At 39.6% G+C, this 13,252-nt stretch overlaps 2 protein-coding genes across 11 annotated transcripts in view; both read left to right on the forward strand.

The window, feature by feature from the left end:
• The window catches only part of LOC121888825, a 149,165-nt gene extending 138,962 nt beyond the window's left edge, over positions 1-10,203 (forward strand). Inside the window, exons 28-32 of one of the 7 annotated variants that reach the window (XR_006093316.1) lie at positions 848-1,018; positions 2,263-2,433; positions 3,079-3,155; positions 6,201-9,812; positions 9,938-10,203. The gene's annotated coding sequence lies outside the window, so the exon portion shown is untranslated. The other 6 variants (XR_006093317.1, XR_006093318.1, XR_006093315.1 and 3 more) reach the window with 6 other exon arrangements.
• A 600-nt stretch (positions 10,204-10,803) lies between these two features.
• The window catches only part of dnah2 (dynein, axonemal, heavy chain 2), a 63,811-nt gene continuing 61,362 nt past the window's right edge, over positions 10,804-13,252 (forward strand). The window contains exons 1-2 of one of the 4 annotated variants that reach the window (XM_042400335.1): positions 12,653-12,752; positions 12,858-12,899. The gene's annotated coding sequence lies outside the window, so the exon portion shown is untranslated. Of the gene's footprint in view, positions 11,433-12,603; positions 12,900-13,252 lie in introns of those variants that run through there. The other 3 variants (XM_042400333.1, XM_042400336.1, XM_042400334.1) reach the window with 3 other exon arrangements.

Genomic DNA, 13,252 nt, shown 5'->3' on the forward strand with positions numbered 1-13,252 from the left:
AGTTAATGATGTAGGGCCATGATTCATGAGTCGTATTAACTCAACAAGTTTGACAAAGTTTCACTGTTTCATATTCTTAATGAAAACCTACATTAAGCAGTACTTTATTACCTGTTTCTCTTTCTCCACTCACTCTTAATGTATATTATGTATTCTCTGCCCTTTTCACCTAATTTCTCACTCTTGCTGTCTTGCCTTACATCACCTTATCCATTTCACCCTCTCTTTTCCCAGCTGCCCTCCTTCACCCCTGGCTGGAAACCTTCCTCTTCCCTTCCCCTCTGTTGGTCCTCCTTCTAGACTGACTGGAAGAATAACTGTAATGAGCTCCATGTGCTCTCTACGTCAGGACCGCGTCTTCTCCCACGTCACCTCCTTCCATTGTTAACAACCTCGCTTGGCTCTCGCTTTGTAGAGCTGTCTGCTCTTGACATGAAAGCTGTGAGCGTCAGCTGTTATCCCATCAATCCCTGTTGCTTCTTGTAGTGCTCTCTCTCTCTGCCTCCGTTTTTGGCTGTCTGTCTGAACCCTCCCACCCACACATCCGGTACGCCACCATAAGCCCCTATTTCATTGACTCTGCTGACTAAAATGGCCACCAGATACTGAAGCAATGTCACAATGGTGCTGTAATACTCAATTGTTGAGTTTATGTCGAGAACTGTATCAACTTCAAATTAAACAAATGTTTCACGCATCAGTTGTCTAATTCTATTGGATTGTAGCGCATTTAACAACGGTAACACTGTAATGAAGCCCATTTGAGTGAGTTACACCATGTTAGCTCATCCATTCTCACATTATTTCTCCTTCTTTGTTGACTCCACTGTCTCTGTCCTCTCCACAGGTTGTGGAGGAATCCACCAGCAGTACTCCTCTGATCTTTGTTCTTTCTCCTGGGGTGGACCCCACAGGAGCCCTGAGGCCTCTGGCATGAGCAAACACTTCCACGCTCTCGCTCTGGACCAGGGACAGGCCCCCATTGCCAAGAGCACGATCAAAGAGGGCGTCAGAAATGGTACACCGTTTTTGCTCTGTCTTCCTGCTTGTTCTTCTGTCACAGATTTGTTCTGTTGCTTAACAGTGTTTTTTCCCACAAGTATTTCTTATGGGCTCAAGTGTCATTTGTGCTTGACAAAGTGCACAAAATACTTGATGAATATTTGATTGATTTGGTTTATTCAGATGAATCTTTCACTGCCTGTATCGACCCACTGTTTCCCTGCTCTCTCATGCTCATCAGCGTGATTTGCAGCTATTTATTATACCAGTGGAGGCCTGACTGTCAGTTTTTATGGTTTGTTGCTTTTCAGACACGCCTCTCTGTAACTAGGGAAATGTCACTGTTATACATCAAGCAATTTGTTTGTTTGGGGAAGTCGATTTTTATTGTTTTTCCTTTGATTCATATTCACCCTTCCATGTCCTCCTCCCTCTTTGCCTTAGATGCATAACAGCGTGGGTACAAGTGGCACAAAACCAGCTGGCAAGCAGTAGAGTTCCTTCTCTTCATAGCTACTACCATATTAGAGTCACATCTCTTCTTATTGTTACCTAACTACATTTGCTAACAGAACAATGAATCTAAATAAACTGTTTTGTAATGATTTAAGGAATCTTGCTTCGGCATGCAAGTGTCGTTGGGATTTGGTGATTAAATGCTACATACTAAACACAATACTACATGTATATATTCCGTGCTCTTTCTCACTTGTTCTTTTTTGTCTGGAGGGCAAGGATTGGCAATTAGGTTCAGTCACTGTGTCCTTTCAGCATCCAATTGTCATTTGTGCTTGTGAGACATAAATCTGTTTTGGTTAACTAATACTGAGAGGTTCAGTGTCTATTTGAGTTAAACAGATATGATACTGTGTCATTAAAAAGGAGTTACTCATTTTTCATCTGTCATTAAACGTCATTTCAGCACCAGGAGCTGTCCATGCTAAGACCTCTTAAGAGTCTCGCATACAGAATGGTGCAGAACAACTCACAGTATCAATTTGTGTCAGCATATAAAAGAAGTATTGATTATTAGATGGGAAATTAATGTAATTCTCATGGAGACTTAAATGGGATTCATATTTTTATTGTGATTTCAACACAACATTTATTAAAAGAAGGAATGTTGTAGATGTCATTGCAAGACCACATTGTTTTTGGTGTTTTTAGTGCATGGTGCTAAGTAATGATAGTATTACAACTAAACATGAATAAATCAGTATAAACAAGTTGTATCAGCTCAAGCCTTTTTTCTCTACTCAGGTCCTCACCAACGCTCACCTCTCTGTCTCCTGGATGCCTGAGTTGGATAAGCTGGTGGAACAGCTACAGGTGCAGAAGCACCAAGCAAATGTCAGACTCAAACTTCAAACTTGCACTCGTAGCCTCCCCAAATATCACCATCCTGCAGTCCAGCAAACAGTTATACAGACAGTAAGCAAGTGTTTTTATTGTGTTGAGCCCCAAAATTAAAACTACTCTAACATGCAGTCAAAAATTTGGACACACATCACCATCTTATGTTATTTTTGTTCTGCGTCCGGCTTGAAAGGAAAAAAGTTTCTAGAGCTGGACTGGAACATTGTCTACGGCTTCACCAATTCTGACTTTGAGGTCAGGGCCTTATCTGACACTAAAAGGAACAGTGACAACTATTGGCATATCTGCCATCGGATAGACTGCCATCAGTTCAGTGAAGATGATGATGGTGACAGCTACTGAACGATGCAGCTCATTATGCGGTTGTGGTTATGAAGGAGATAACTGAGCGAATGGTTGATGTTTTCCTTGTCATTTATCTGCTCTAAATCACAAATATAGATTTTACTCAAGCAGAAAGGCCATTTTATACTCTGTCAGAGTGAAAACCAATTAGACTAATCGATAGTGACAGTCCAGTTCAAATGCATGAGATTGAATCCTACTTATGGTCTTTGTTAAAATGTCTTCCTCTTCATTCCATCTTTAATATTTCTGTCTACTTTCTGCAGTAGAACCATTTCACTTGCCCTTGGTGTGCTGTCTTGCATTTCAAAGCCACTCTGTTAAGACCATCTTCTTGATGGCCCCCTGCTGTAGGTGAGTAAGAGTCTGCTGAGTCTGTACCTTGATGAGTACGACTTCTGTGATGCTACCATCAAACAGCCCTTCTTCAGGTAAGACACTGCAACACACATAGCATTAATGTGATCCTGCAGCCAGTACTTCTTCAAGTCTATCAGCCAACAAATATGGACGCAAAGATGTACTTGATAAACAAATTATTACAATGTGCACTGCCATAGTTGAAATATGTGAAATTATTTTGTTCTCCAAATGGATACAATCCACCAGAGTAAAAAGCTCTTTTTTTCTGCGGAGGTGCACTGCAGCTGCACTCAGCTAGCAGAGGCCACATCAACTCCCTGCTGAAGGTCTTCATGTTCACAGAGTGCCAGCACCACCAAGTGGACTATCAGATTTTTACAGCCTGGGAAATATAGACACAGTGGCACACTGATGAACACTGACAGGAACACTTAGTCCTTGCTTTTTTTTTTCATGTAATCACTTACATGAATGCACACAGGCACCCATGTCCACTTGCTTCATTTGCTAACCAACCACTCAAAAGATTTAAGGCAGGGGCATGCTGGCGGTAGAGCAGATAAAATGCTTTTTCTTATTTATAAAAAGACTGTTGTCACTTGATCCAGCTGCAATGAACATGAATAAAGTGTGAAGCTGTTTGAATAATTCAGTTCCTAAAACACTAAAAATACTTTCATGCTTATTTTACACCAAATTTTTGGACGGAAATGTGGCAACTAGTTGATTTTACTAACTTATGATTATTTTTTATGTTTCTATTGTGTTTTGTATTTTACCAGAAGAAAATCAATAATATAATAAATGCATGTGAAGATGCCAACTTTCTCTGTTGGCCCAGACATGATGTAGACAACCACAGTCACCAGCAATTTGGTTTTTTTTTAACTTGCTCAAGAGGCCAGGAGAGTGTGCAGAGATCCCAGTCACTTCTCTAACTGCCTATGAAACACAACTTTTTTGTCACATACTAAATTTTAAGCTCTCCTGTATATCATTCTCAAGGTTTAGATTTAAAACCTTAATACAGAAAACCAATACTGTGACATGATCTCAAGTATAAAGGGTAGGAACTGCATGGTGGTGGATTATTATTAGAAGAATAATCTAACTACATACAGGCATATATTGTACTAGGCAGAGCATCACATGCCATACACAGCTGACTGTATACTAAACATACATTTACAGTAATATATCAGCATTACTTTCATTCGAGCATTATAGTTTACAGTGTGGTTGAAGCTGTGCTGAGTCAGTCAGTTAACAATCCAGGAAAATACTATTGGATTGAGCGAGGAACAAACACCTACTAACAGTCAGCACTTACCCGAGTAGCACAGACCAGATGCCCTTGTTTCTGCTTTAACTCCTCACCTTGTTATTCCAAAAACATTATTGAATCACTGTGCAGTTCTGGAGTAGATCCAGACTAGACAGGGTAGCAGCAAAAAGGTGGTATAGATAACAGAATATCTGGCTTGAAGGAGACTCACACACACACAGCCAAGTACACATTCCTCCCAATATCATCTTCCAAACCAAATTCCTTCAATGCTACTACACTTCTTTCAATGCCACTTTTAATTCTGAAATCGTTTTTTTTTTTTTTTTTCCTGAATCACAAGGTTTAATTCTAATGCTGATGCACTCATTTCTGTGCGTCTTCCTTTTTTCTCACCTCATAAAGTGGGCAGACTAGCATGAAGAAGTGCTGCTTGGATCAATTATATTAAGACTGCTGCTCTTTGGAGACTGAGTGGTCTTGAATAAAACAAGACAAAAAGCCTCTGCTGAGTCAGGATTAAAAGTATAAAGAAACAATGCTTTTAAAGAGGTGGCAAAAGATGAAAAGTTACAGGTTCACGGACTAAACCTCTCTCTGTTTGTTGTTTTTTTTCTTCTGATCACTTTACACTTCATTTAAGTGCAACAGATTTCTGTACTGCACCTCCATTTGACACTTAGTTATACAGTATGTTATTCTTACCTATCCTGGAGTCTTGTGTATTGATCTTTGTGATTCTGCTCTGATCTGCCCAAATCTATTCTGCTCCCTTCAGCCAGTCAAACAGCTGTAGGCCTGTCTCTGTACTGACTCACTGGTCTGTTAGTAAAGGCGTATTTATCCATCACTCTGCCTGGCTGCACAGACACACACTTATTGTTCTCCTCTGTCTAACCACAGACACACACTTATTGTTCTCCTCTGTCTAACCACAGACACACACTTATTGTTCTCCTCCGCCCAACCACAGACACACACATACACACAGATACACACACACACACACACACACACACACAGAGGGTGATGAAGCTCTGGCAGCATTCCAGCTGTAATTCTGTCCGAACGCTCCATTCTGGCTTCATTATCACTGGACCTCTCTTTACAGTGGAGAGAGAACACAGGGTGCTGTCAGCCTGGGTCAAGGGGCTCGAAAAGATTCTGGCTACAAGTGTGTGTGTGTGTGTGTGTGTGTGTGTGTGTGTGTGTGTGTGTGTGTGTGTGTGTGTGTGTGTGTGTGTACGTGTGTGTGTCCACTGAACAGGGGTCATTCAGGGCAGTCCGTGTTTATATTGAAGATGATTCTGTCCTTATTATGGACTGTGTCTTAAAGCTTGTATGCAGGTGTGTGCGTGTGTGTGTCCACTGAGCAGGGGTCATTCAGGGCAGTCTTTGTTTATATTCAAGTGTCTGATTCTGTCCTTATTATGGACTGTGTATTAAAGTATGTATGCAGATGTGTGTGTGCGTGTATGTGTGTGTGAGTGGCTCTTCATCAGGTGGAGCTTGGTCCTCAGTGGCTGAACAAAGCCAGCGTCTGTGGACTAATTGTTGTGTAATAAGCAAAGTAAACCTTCCAAGGCCTGCTCCACTTTCCTAAAAAGACTCTGAGCTCATTGTGCTCTAGCCAGAGGCTTATTACTGCTGGATGTATTGTGTGCGCGTGCGTGTGCGCGCACATGTGTGTATCTATTTCCTTTTATAGGAGTATTGGACAGCTATTAGGTCTTCTGCTTCCAGCTGAGCTTCTCTATTCTACTGGCCACTTGTAAACTAAACAACTGTTTCTCTTTTCCATCTCCTCATCTTTTCTCATTTTACTAAGTGCCGCTGTATATCTTCAGCCTCATCTGGTCCAGGCAGCAACAGCAGCCCTTCATAGACTCGCTGTCCTCCTTATTTATCCCTCCATCCCTCTCCTCTCCACCCCTCCTTGGCATGACAGCCTGGCATTAGTTCTGATCTCACAGACTCATGGCTTTAATTTTGGCCTGCCTGCTTCTCTGTCTTCGGCCATTTTGTATCTGATTTCTTCAAAAGGAACTGCTGTGTGTGTGTTCAGTGGCTGTATGGCATATGTGCATGCATAGTAAGAGATCATGTCAGTATTGTAAGCATGCCTGCTTTCATTCCTCTAATCCAAACATGTGTGTGCATCTCTGTGAGCATACATGTGTTGTTGTTCATGTATATTTCTGTGTGCTTGGGTTAGTACATGTATGTTAGTTTAAGATTATGCTAAGCCATGATTCCCTTATTAATATATTCATGGCTGTTCAGGCTGTCAACCAGGGCTGTGCATCCATCTAGTCATGTGTTGGCTTACCTGCACACCTCTTATTCCCCTTTTCAAAGTATAATTTTCAGTTTGCACATTGGGCATGTACAAGCACCAAAACTCACCACTGTCACATGATATCATCATTAATATGTCTCTTAGTGGTAATTTCAAATACCGGAACCACAGAGAAATATTTTCACTGACTAAGAACTACATTTATTTTCAGTTCGATACACCCACATATACACAGAAACACACGCATGCAGGCACACATCCAAACAATGCGGTTAATCAAGGTGAGGTAAGGGATATTTTTATGCTAATTCACATTTCCCTCAAGCTGAAAAAGAGGACAGAGGGAGGGAGCGACTGAAGGAGAAATGAACCTATTCAAACAAATGAATTCTAATGAAGCTTTGCAGACAAGACGTTTGGAGTCGCTCAGAGTTGTGGGAGAGAAGGCCCGGACTTCCCCAATGGAAAGGACTCAGCCCAAACTCCTGAAAAAGGAGGGAGAGAAAAACAAGAGAAGGACCCTGGAGAAAGTGAGCCGGGAGGAAGAATGGTCCAGTAATGAGAGAGGGGAACCAGAGGGTGTGTGTGTGTGTTGGGGTGGGGGGTGGGGAGGGTCTGAGTTCAAGGTTGTATTCAGACTTTAAGGATTGTCCCCCTGAAAGACCAAACACAGACTTCCTCAGGGTTTAAGAGCCTCTTTATCAGACCCAGGTCTCTCTCTCTCTCTCTCTTTCTGTGTGTGTGCATGTACACTGGTGGTCTCTGGTTGGATGGGAGATGAAGGGGGGCACTCAAAGCAACATGCTGAATTCAAATTCAAATAGGCTTATTCTCAGGCCTGCTTTCAACAAAAATATCAGACTTCAGTAGGTGTTTTATGGATAAAAGCTTCAATTGAAAAAGGAGTAGAATGCAGCTGGTATATAGAAACAGTCTAGATTTCTTATTTCTTACTGTATGTTTTGTGACTTCAGAAAAAAGCTAAAATGATACAAATTTGCATTTTGTATCATTTTGTTAGACATGGTGTGGTGTTCAAACTGTGGATGTCTCATTCTGTGTCCACGTTATCAGTCCATGGAAATATTTGCAGAGGTCAGCAGGAGCCAGATCCTCCCATCTGCTTATCCACTTATAAACTGTAAACAGGCCTAATCTAAAATTCCTAGTTTTTAAAGGAATGTGTGAACATTGAATAAATGTCAATGTGTAGGTGTTACAGACTTTCATACAACAGACCCCTTCAAACTAGATTCTCTGCAGTCCTGTTAGTAAAATGATCTCTGTCACTTTAGTGGGTAAACATGGTGAATCATTTTCTTATTATACTGTCTCCTACTAAATGCTTTAACTGCAGTTTGCTGGCAGACCCCTTGACAACACCCTTATGCACCCTTTTGTTGGGAAGCATTAATGGGTTGTTTTTTTAACTTAGAGTAAGAGCATGTTCTTATGTTGGCCAACATGCTCTTACACTAGTTTTCAGTTTATTGGGAAATAACAGGGATTTAATAAGACATTACTAGACTTCTCCAAAGCAATTTTTTCCTGATTCCTCAAGCGGCTCTGAGGTCCAGTTGTTCCTCTACAGTTCTCTCAATAGTTAGTGGAATTTGTACAATGTTTGCCAGTGACTATGGAGGCAGGACAGTTAGTTTTCAAGAGTCTTTCACTGAAAATAAAAAATAAAAAGAGGGAAGGTGGAAGGGAAAGAGCCATTCATGAGAGACATTTTTTATAGACTTAAGGTGTATAACATGGTGGACCATTCGTCTCTGTGAAGTGGATATCACTTTTTGTGTATAATTGAAGTCGACATCAAATTAAGTCAAAGGCAACTGGATCTGCTGTTTTATAATGTGAGTTATCATTTTTTCATTATCATTATTTTCTTTTGCATTGGATGCGTTAATAAGAGGAGAAAGCACTTTTATGATTGGGCATGTCATGCCCTAACAATATGGGACTGGTTGCGTTCATACCTTAGCTCAGACTTCTGTATAGATTCTTGGGCCTGCATACCCATCTCACCTTGGAGTGTTCTTATGAGTAATGCACAGCATAGCCCTTAGAACTTAAGGTTTATTCAATAATTTATCACTCTTGTAAAACTTGGCAGGATATTACTCAATCCATAGACAGAGAATAATTTACATCTATGTTATCTCCTATGTGATAATTGGGACTTTATTCCTGGATTTAGGTCTCTTATCTTTGAATACTGGAAAACTAAAGGTATTTAGATTGTAGGGGATCTGTTTCAAGAAGGAAATCTCATGACATTTTCTCAATTACAGCAAAGGTTCAATTTACCTAAGCAACATATATTTGCAAATTTGCCATTTTATCAATACACAAACTTTTCCATTATACGATACTTGATAAACTGCTACTTTTGGCAAGAAAATGTGTTCTGTTGAAATGGATTAAGGACACTCCTCCTACTGTCACAATGTGAAGTTTTTAATGTGTTTCCGCATGAAAAAACGAACTCAAAGGAAATGTCCAGGAGTTCATAAACTTGTGGAGGCCTTTCCTGGTTCAGCTTCCTGTTGAAATGTACTAATGAAAGAACATTGTTCTCTGGAATTGAAGCCTTTGAGAAGGGACAGTGAACTGTGACCAATGATGGGACTAAAAGCTAAAGTCTTCTAAGACAAGGATGTACGGTACAATGGGGTGGGGCTGGCTGGACTTTTCTGGCCTTGGGTTCTTTTTTGTTTTGTTTTGTTTTGATTTAGTTTTTTGCTGTTATGTTGTTGAGTCTTAATGTATGTTGATATGGGTTATGTTGATATTATAAAAAAATAATAAAATTATCATAAAAAAAGAGGGGACAGCTACATTCACATTCCCATTTTGCCACCCTGGGCTGTGATCTATCTGCATGTCCTCCGTGTCCACGTTTGCACCCGATATGGATGTTGAATGGGATTTCATGGGTTTTTAGGGGGTTGGGTCATCCGTGGCCGGGAAATGAGATGGACTGCTTTGCAGATTTTCCACTATTACACTGTTTTAACTGCGAGAGTCAGCACAGCACCTCCCCAGCAGATTTTTGGATGACACAAAAGAAGTTTATCAGAGGCAGGACAGAAACACTGAGCGACCGTATGGGAATATTACAGAGGATTAATAACGGTAGGCCTATCTTTGTAATTAAATACAGTGGAATAAATTGCAAAGCTTTACCTGTTTAGGATAAGTGTGTTTACTGCAGCTGTTTGATACTGCTGACAGTTGTTTTTGTCTTGTTTTCCCCAAAGGAATGGGTAGTGGAAGGTATATATGTGATGCAATGGCTTTGTGGAAGAAGTATGTAGATAGTGCACAATGTCATGTCATATTTCACCAATGAAATGTTTCCCTACGATCCTTTATAAATCAGCTAAACGTTAAATGTTTAGCTAAACTTCATTTAAGCATGCAGGCTGAATATTTAACTGACTGAATGAAATGGTTTTTGGATATTTATGTTTTATTTGAAAGAGCATCGTATCTGTTTGTACTTCACACTTTCTCCTTACTATCCCTGCAGCACTGTAGTCATTCTACCACTGGATGGCGACCTAGGACAGCATGTGGAAGATGTGCCATTGGCACATTGGCAATGAGAGGGACAGTGTATCATCATCTCTTTACATTAGTGTGAAATATGCTGTCAAATGTAGATGATGTGCCATAAAATTTCCAGTAGGTAAGTAAGTTCAATTCAGGGTCACCATTGTTTTTCATGTGAATGATGTTTGATTTTATTCCCAAAGACAATGGTCACAGTGCACATGCACATTTAGCCTTCCTGCAAACTCACAATATATATATGTTTTTATAATTTATCATAAAAATCCTGTACATTCATATCCAGAGAGACAGGCCTTTTCCCCTATAATATTAATAAATGGATTTTCGTCTGGATTCTCTGCAGCTGTCTAACATCTGCTGTGTGGTTGTGTATCTGCACACTGAAGAGACTGATGTCTTGAAGAGCTAAAAAAGAGTTATGCTGGAGGAGGATATGCCTTCACCAAATACCAAACTTAAATGAATAATTATTTAAAGATCTATGAAGCATTAATCAGTTATTAATTAACTATTAATAAAGCAGTTAGTTACAATTTTTATACCTTGTATAAAGTATAGTTTATAAAAGGTAGAGCACAATATTACTACTTTTTTTCTATGCTACAGCAGCAGCACTGAAGTTAAGTTTTCCTCCTCTTCTGGTAAGCAATTTAGATGATGTATGACTCAGCGTTAATTATTCTGACTTTGCATTTTGCACTAACAGAATTAGCTTTCATGGTGTATACTCAAATGCATACACTAATACTCTGCATTAGAAGAATGCTGGCTGAAGAGAATGCGAAAAGATGTCTGTAAAGTTCTGAAGGCTGATGAAGATTTTAAATTAAGCAGTCAAGATTTTTATTGTTATTAATGTGATTTATGTGTCATCATACGTTAAATAATTTGCATGTATTTTTTCATTTCAAAAAATGCCAGCTGTTAAGTATAATATCATATGCCCTGGTTGATATCACTTTGTATTATATTGTATTGCGTTCTATTGGTTTTGGTTTTTTGAAATTTCAAGCACATTCATTATTGTTGTGAAGTGCAAACATACTGCAGCATGGAGTTTGCCCACAGTTTCGAACAGCTTCTGGTACACATCCACAGAATTTCCTCATACTCCAAGACACCATGACACCGTGCTTTGGGACACCATGCACCAGGAAACCATGTGGGCTCAGCTGTGTGGTAGGTGGAAGGCTGGGGCATGAGATCAAGCCCAGAACTTCTGGATCTGTCCATTTTGAAGTGGTTTAGAATTACACCTCTTATGTAGTTAATAAAGTATAAAGACTTAAATGTGTTCTGTAGCAGCGTACATGTATTTGTAGATGAAATGTTCTCAAGTGTGATATTCATCATTATGTGTTATGAAAGTTATGTGTTTGAGTGGCCTGTCTAGTGTGAAAAATGTCATGAAACCTTATGACAGTCAGATAAAAAATTTAAAAAAAACATTGAGGAAAATTGTAAATTAGGAAATTCTGACCAGAACAAAACAGGCAAGTTGGCAGAAAAATATCTTGCGATTCCAATGAGCTGTTCTTCATAGACTACTGTACTTCTGTATACTAGTTCACTATTGTTTACTATTGTGAACTGATGATTTTCTTCTTATCCAAGATAGTGAAAGCAGGTTTTTAAATCTGATTTCTGTCTGTCAGTGGTCCTCTTCCTCCTCCTGGCATGTCATACTGCAACAATACATACAAGTTAGAATGGGGCTCAAATGCTGACTTAATTGCTTATTAGTGATGATGATAATAATAATAATAGTAATAGGTGAGAGATCCTGTTCCCTATCACTGGACATAGGAGCTCCACTAAGAGGAACGATGTAACCAGTCCTGTTGCAAGACATTTCAATGAAAAGCAACATCACGTTTCATCTTTATTTTTATAGGCATAGAATTGTTAAAGCCCAGCCAAAGAGCTGGTAATGTCAATTTTCTCAGGAAAGAAGCATTTTGGATGATAAAGTTGTTCTATATAATACAAGTACTGCTAGAGTTTTGACCTCTTGAGACTGTTTTTCCCCTTCTCCATGCACCTTGGAAGTAGGGGAAATTGTGCCAGAAAGACCCAGGCTACTCTTCTTCTATGGTAATAATAATAATTAATAATTTATCAATTTTGGTCCGGATTACCTGCAGTCCTTTTACAAATGTGGTCAAACCGTCTGAGTTCTTTATCTAATGAATTCGGCTTTAAGAACTAAATAAAACAAAATGGCTTATTTGGAATTTGTAAGGCAATTTCTAGCCTAAACGTTTTTCAAACTAAAACAAATACAGTACCAGTCAAAAGTCTGGACACTTTCTCATTCAAGTGAATGGGGGGGATGCGACTCCACACACCAGCCCCAGCACAGCATCATCCTCTGTTGCCGTTTCCGGCTCTCCCAGGCAACCAAACGTTTCTATGGAGACATGTACACCCAGCCACAGGTTTGACTGGAGAGAAGTTTGTTGTGGAAATGAACACAGAAAAGAAAAGCTATCGCAAAGAGTAAACTTTCGTAAAATATTTCACCAATATATATACAGTTGTTGTAGCGGACTCGTAAAAAGTAAGAAGAAATACTTGAACGTTTGCCGTTGTGCTGTATTTCAGCTCGTGAGGACTTAAGCTCGTTAACGTTACGTTACCTGAGAGGTAAGAGGTTGGTAAAAGTTTGCTAGCTGGCTAAAGCTATACGTTAGTTAATAACCACGTTATATATTTCCACCAACGTTTCCCAGTCCACACACAATGGTTGCTTTACAATTTTAATAGCTAGCTTGTTAACTAATAAATACGAGCGTGGCAAGCCAGGAGTTAAGAAAAGAAAAATAATTTGTAATGCAAGCTAAGCTACGCATTGCGCAAAAAATGAAAAAACATACGTTATTACTACGTTAGTGTCTTTAACAGCAGATAACGCTCTGTCAGCGGCCCCTATTAACGTTAATGAACATTACCAGTTTCCTCCAACAACTTGTTTCCTGTATTGCACATTGTCGTCTTCA

This window comes from Thunnus maccoyii, chromosome 22 (genome assembly GCF_910596095.1).
Source record: "Thunnus maccoyii chromosome 22, fThuMac1.1, whole genome shotgun sequence".
Taxonomy (NCBI): domain Eukaryota; kingdom Metazoa; phylum Chordata; class Actinopteri; order Scombriformes; family Scombridae; genus Thunnus; species Thunnus maccoyii.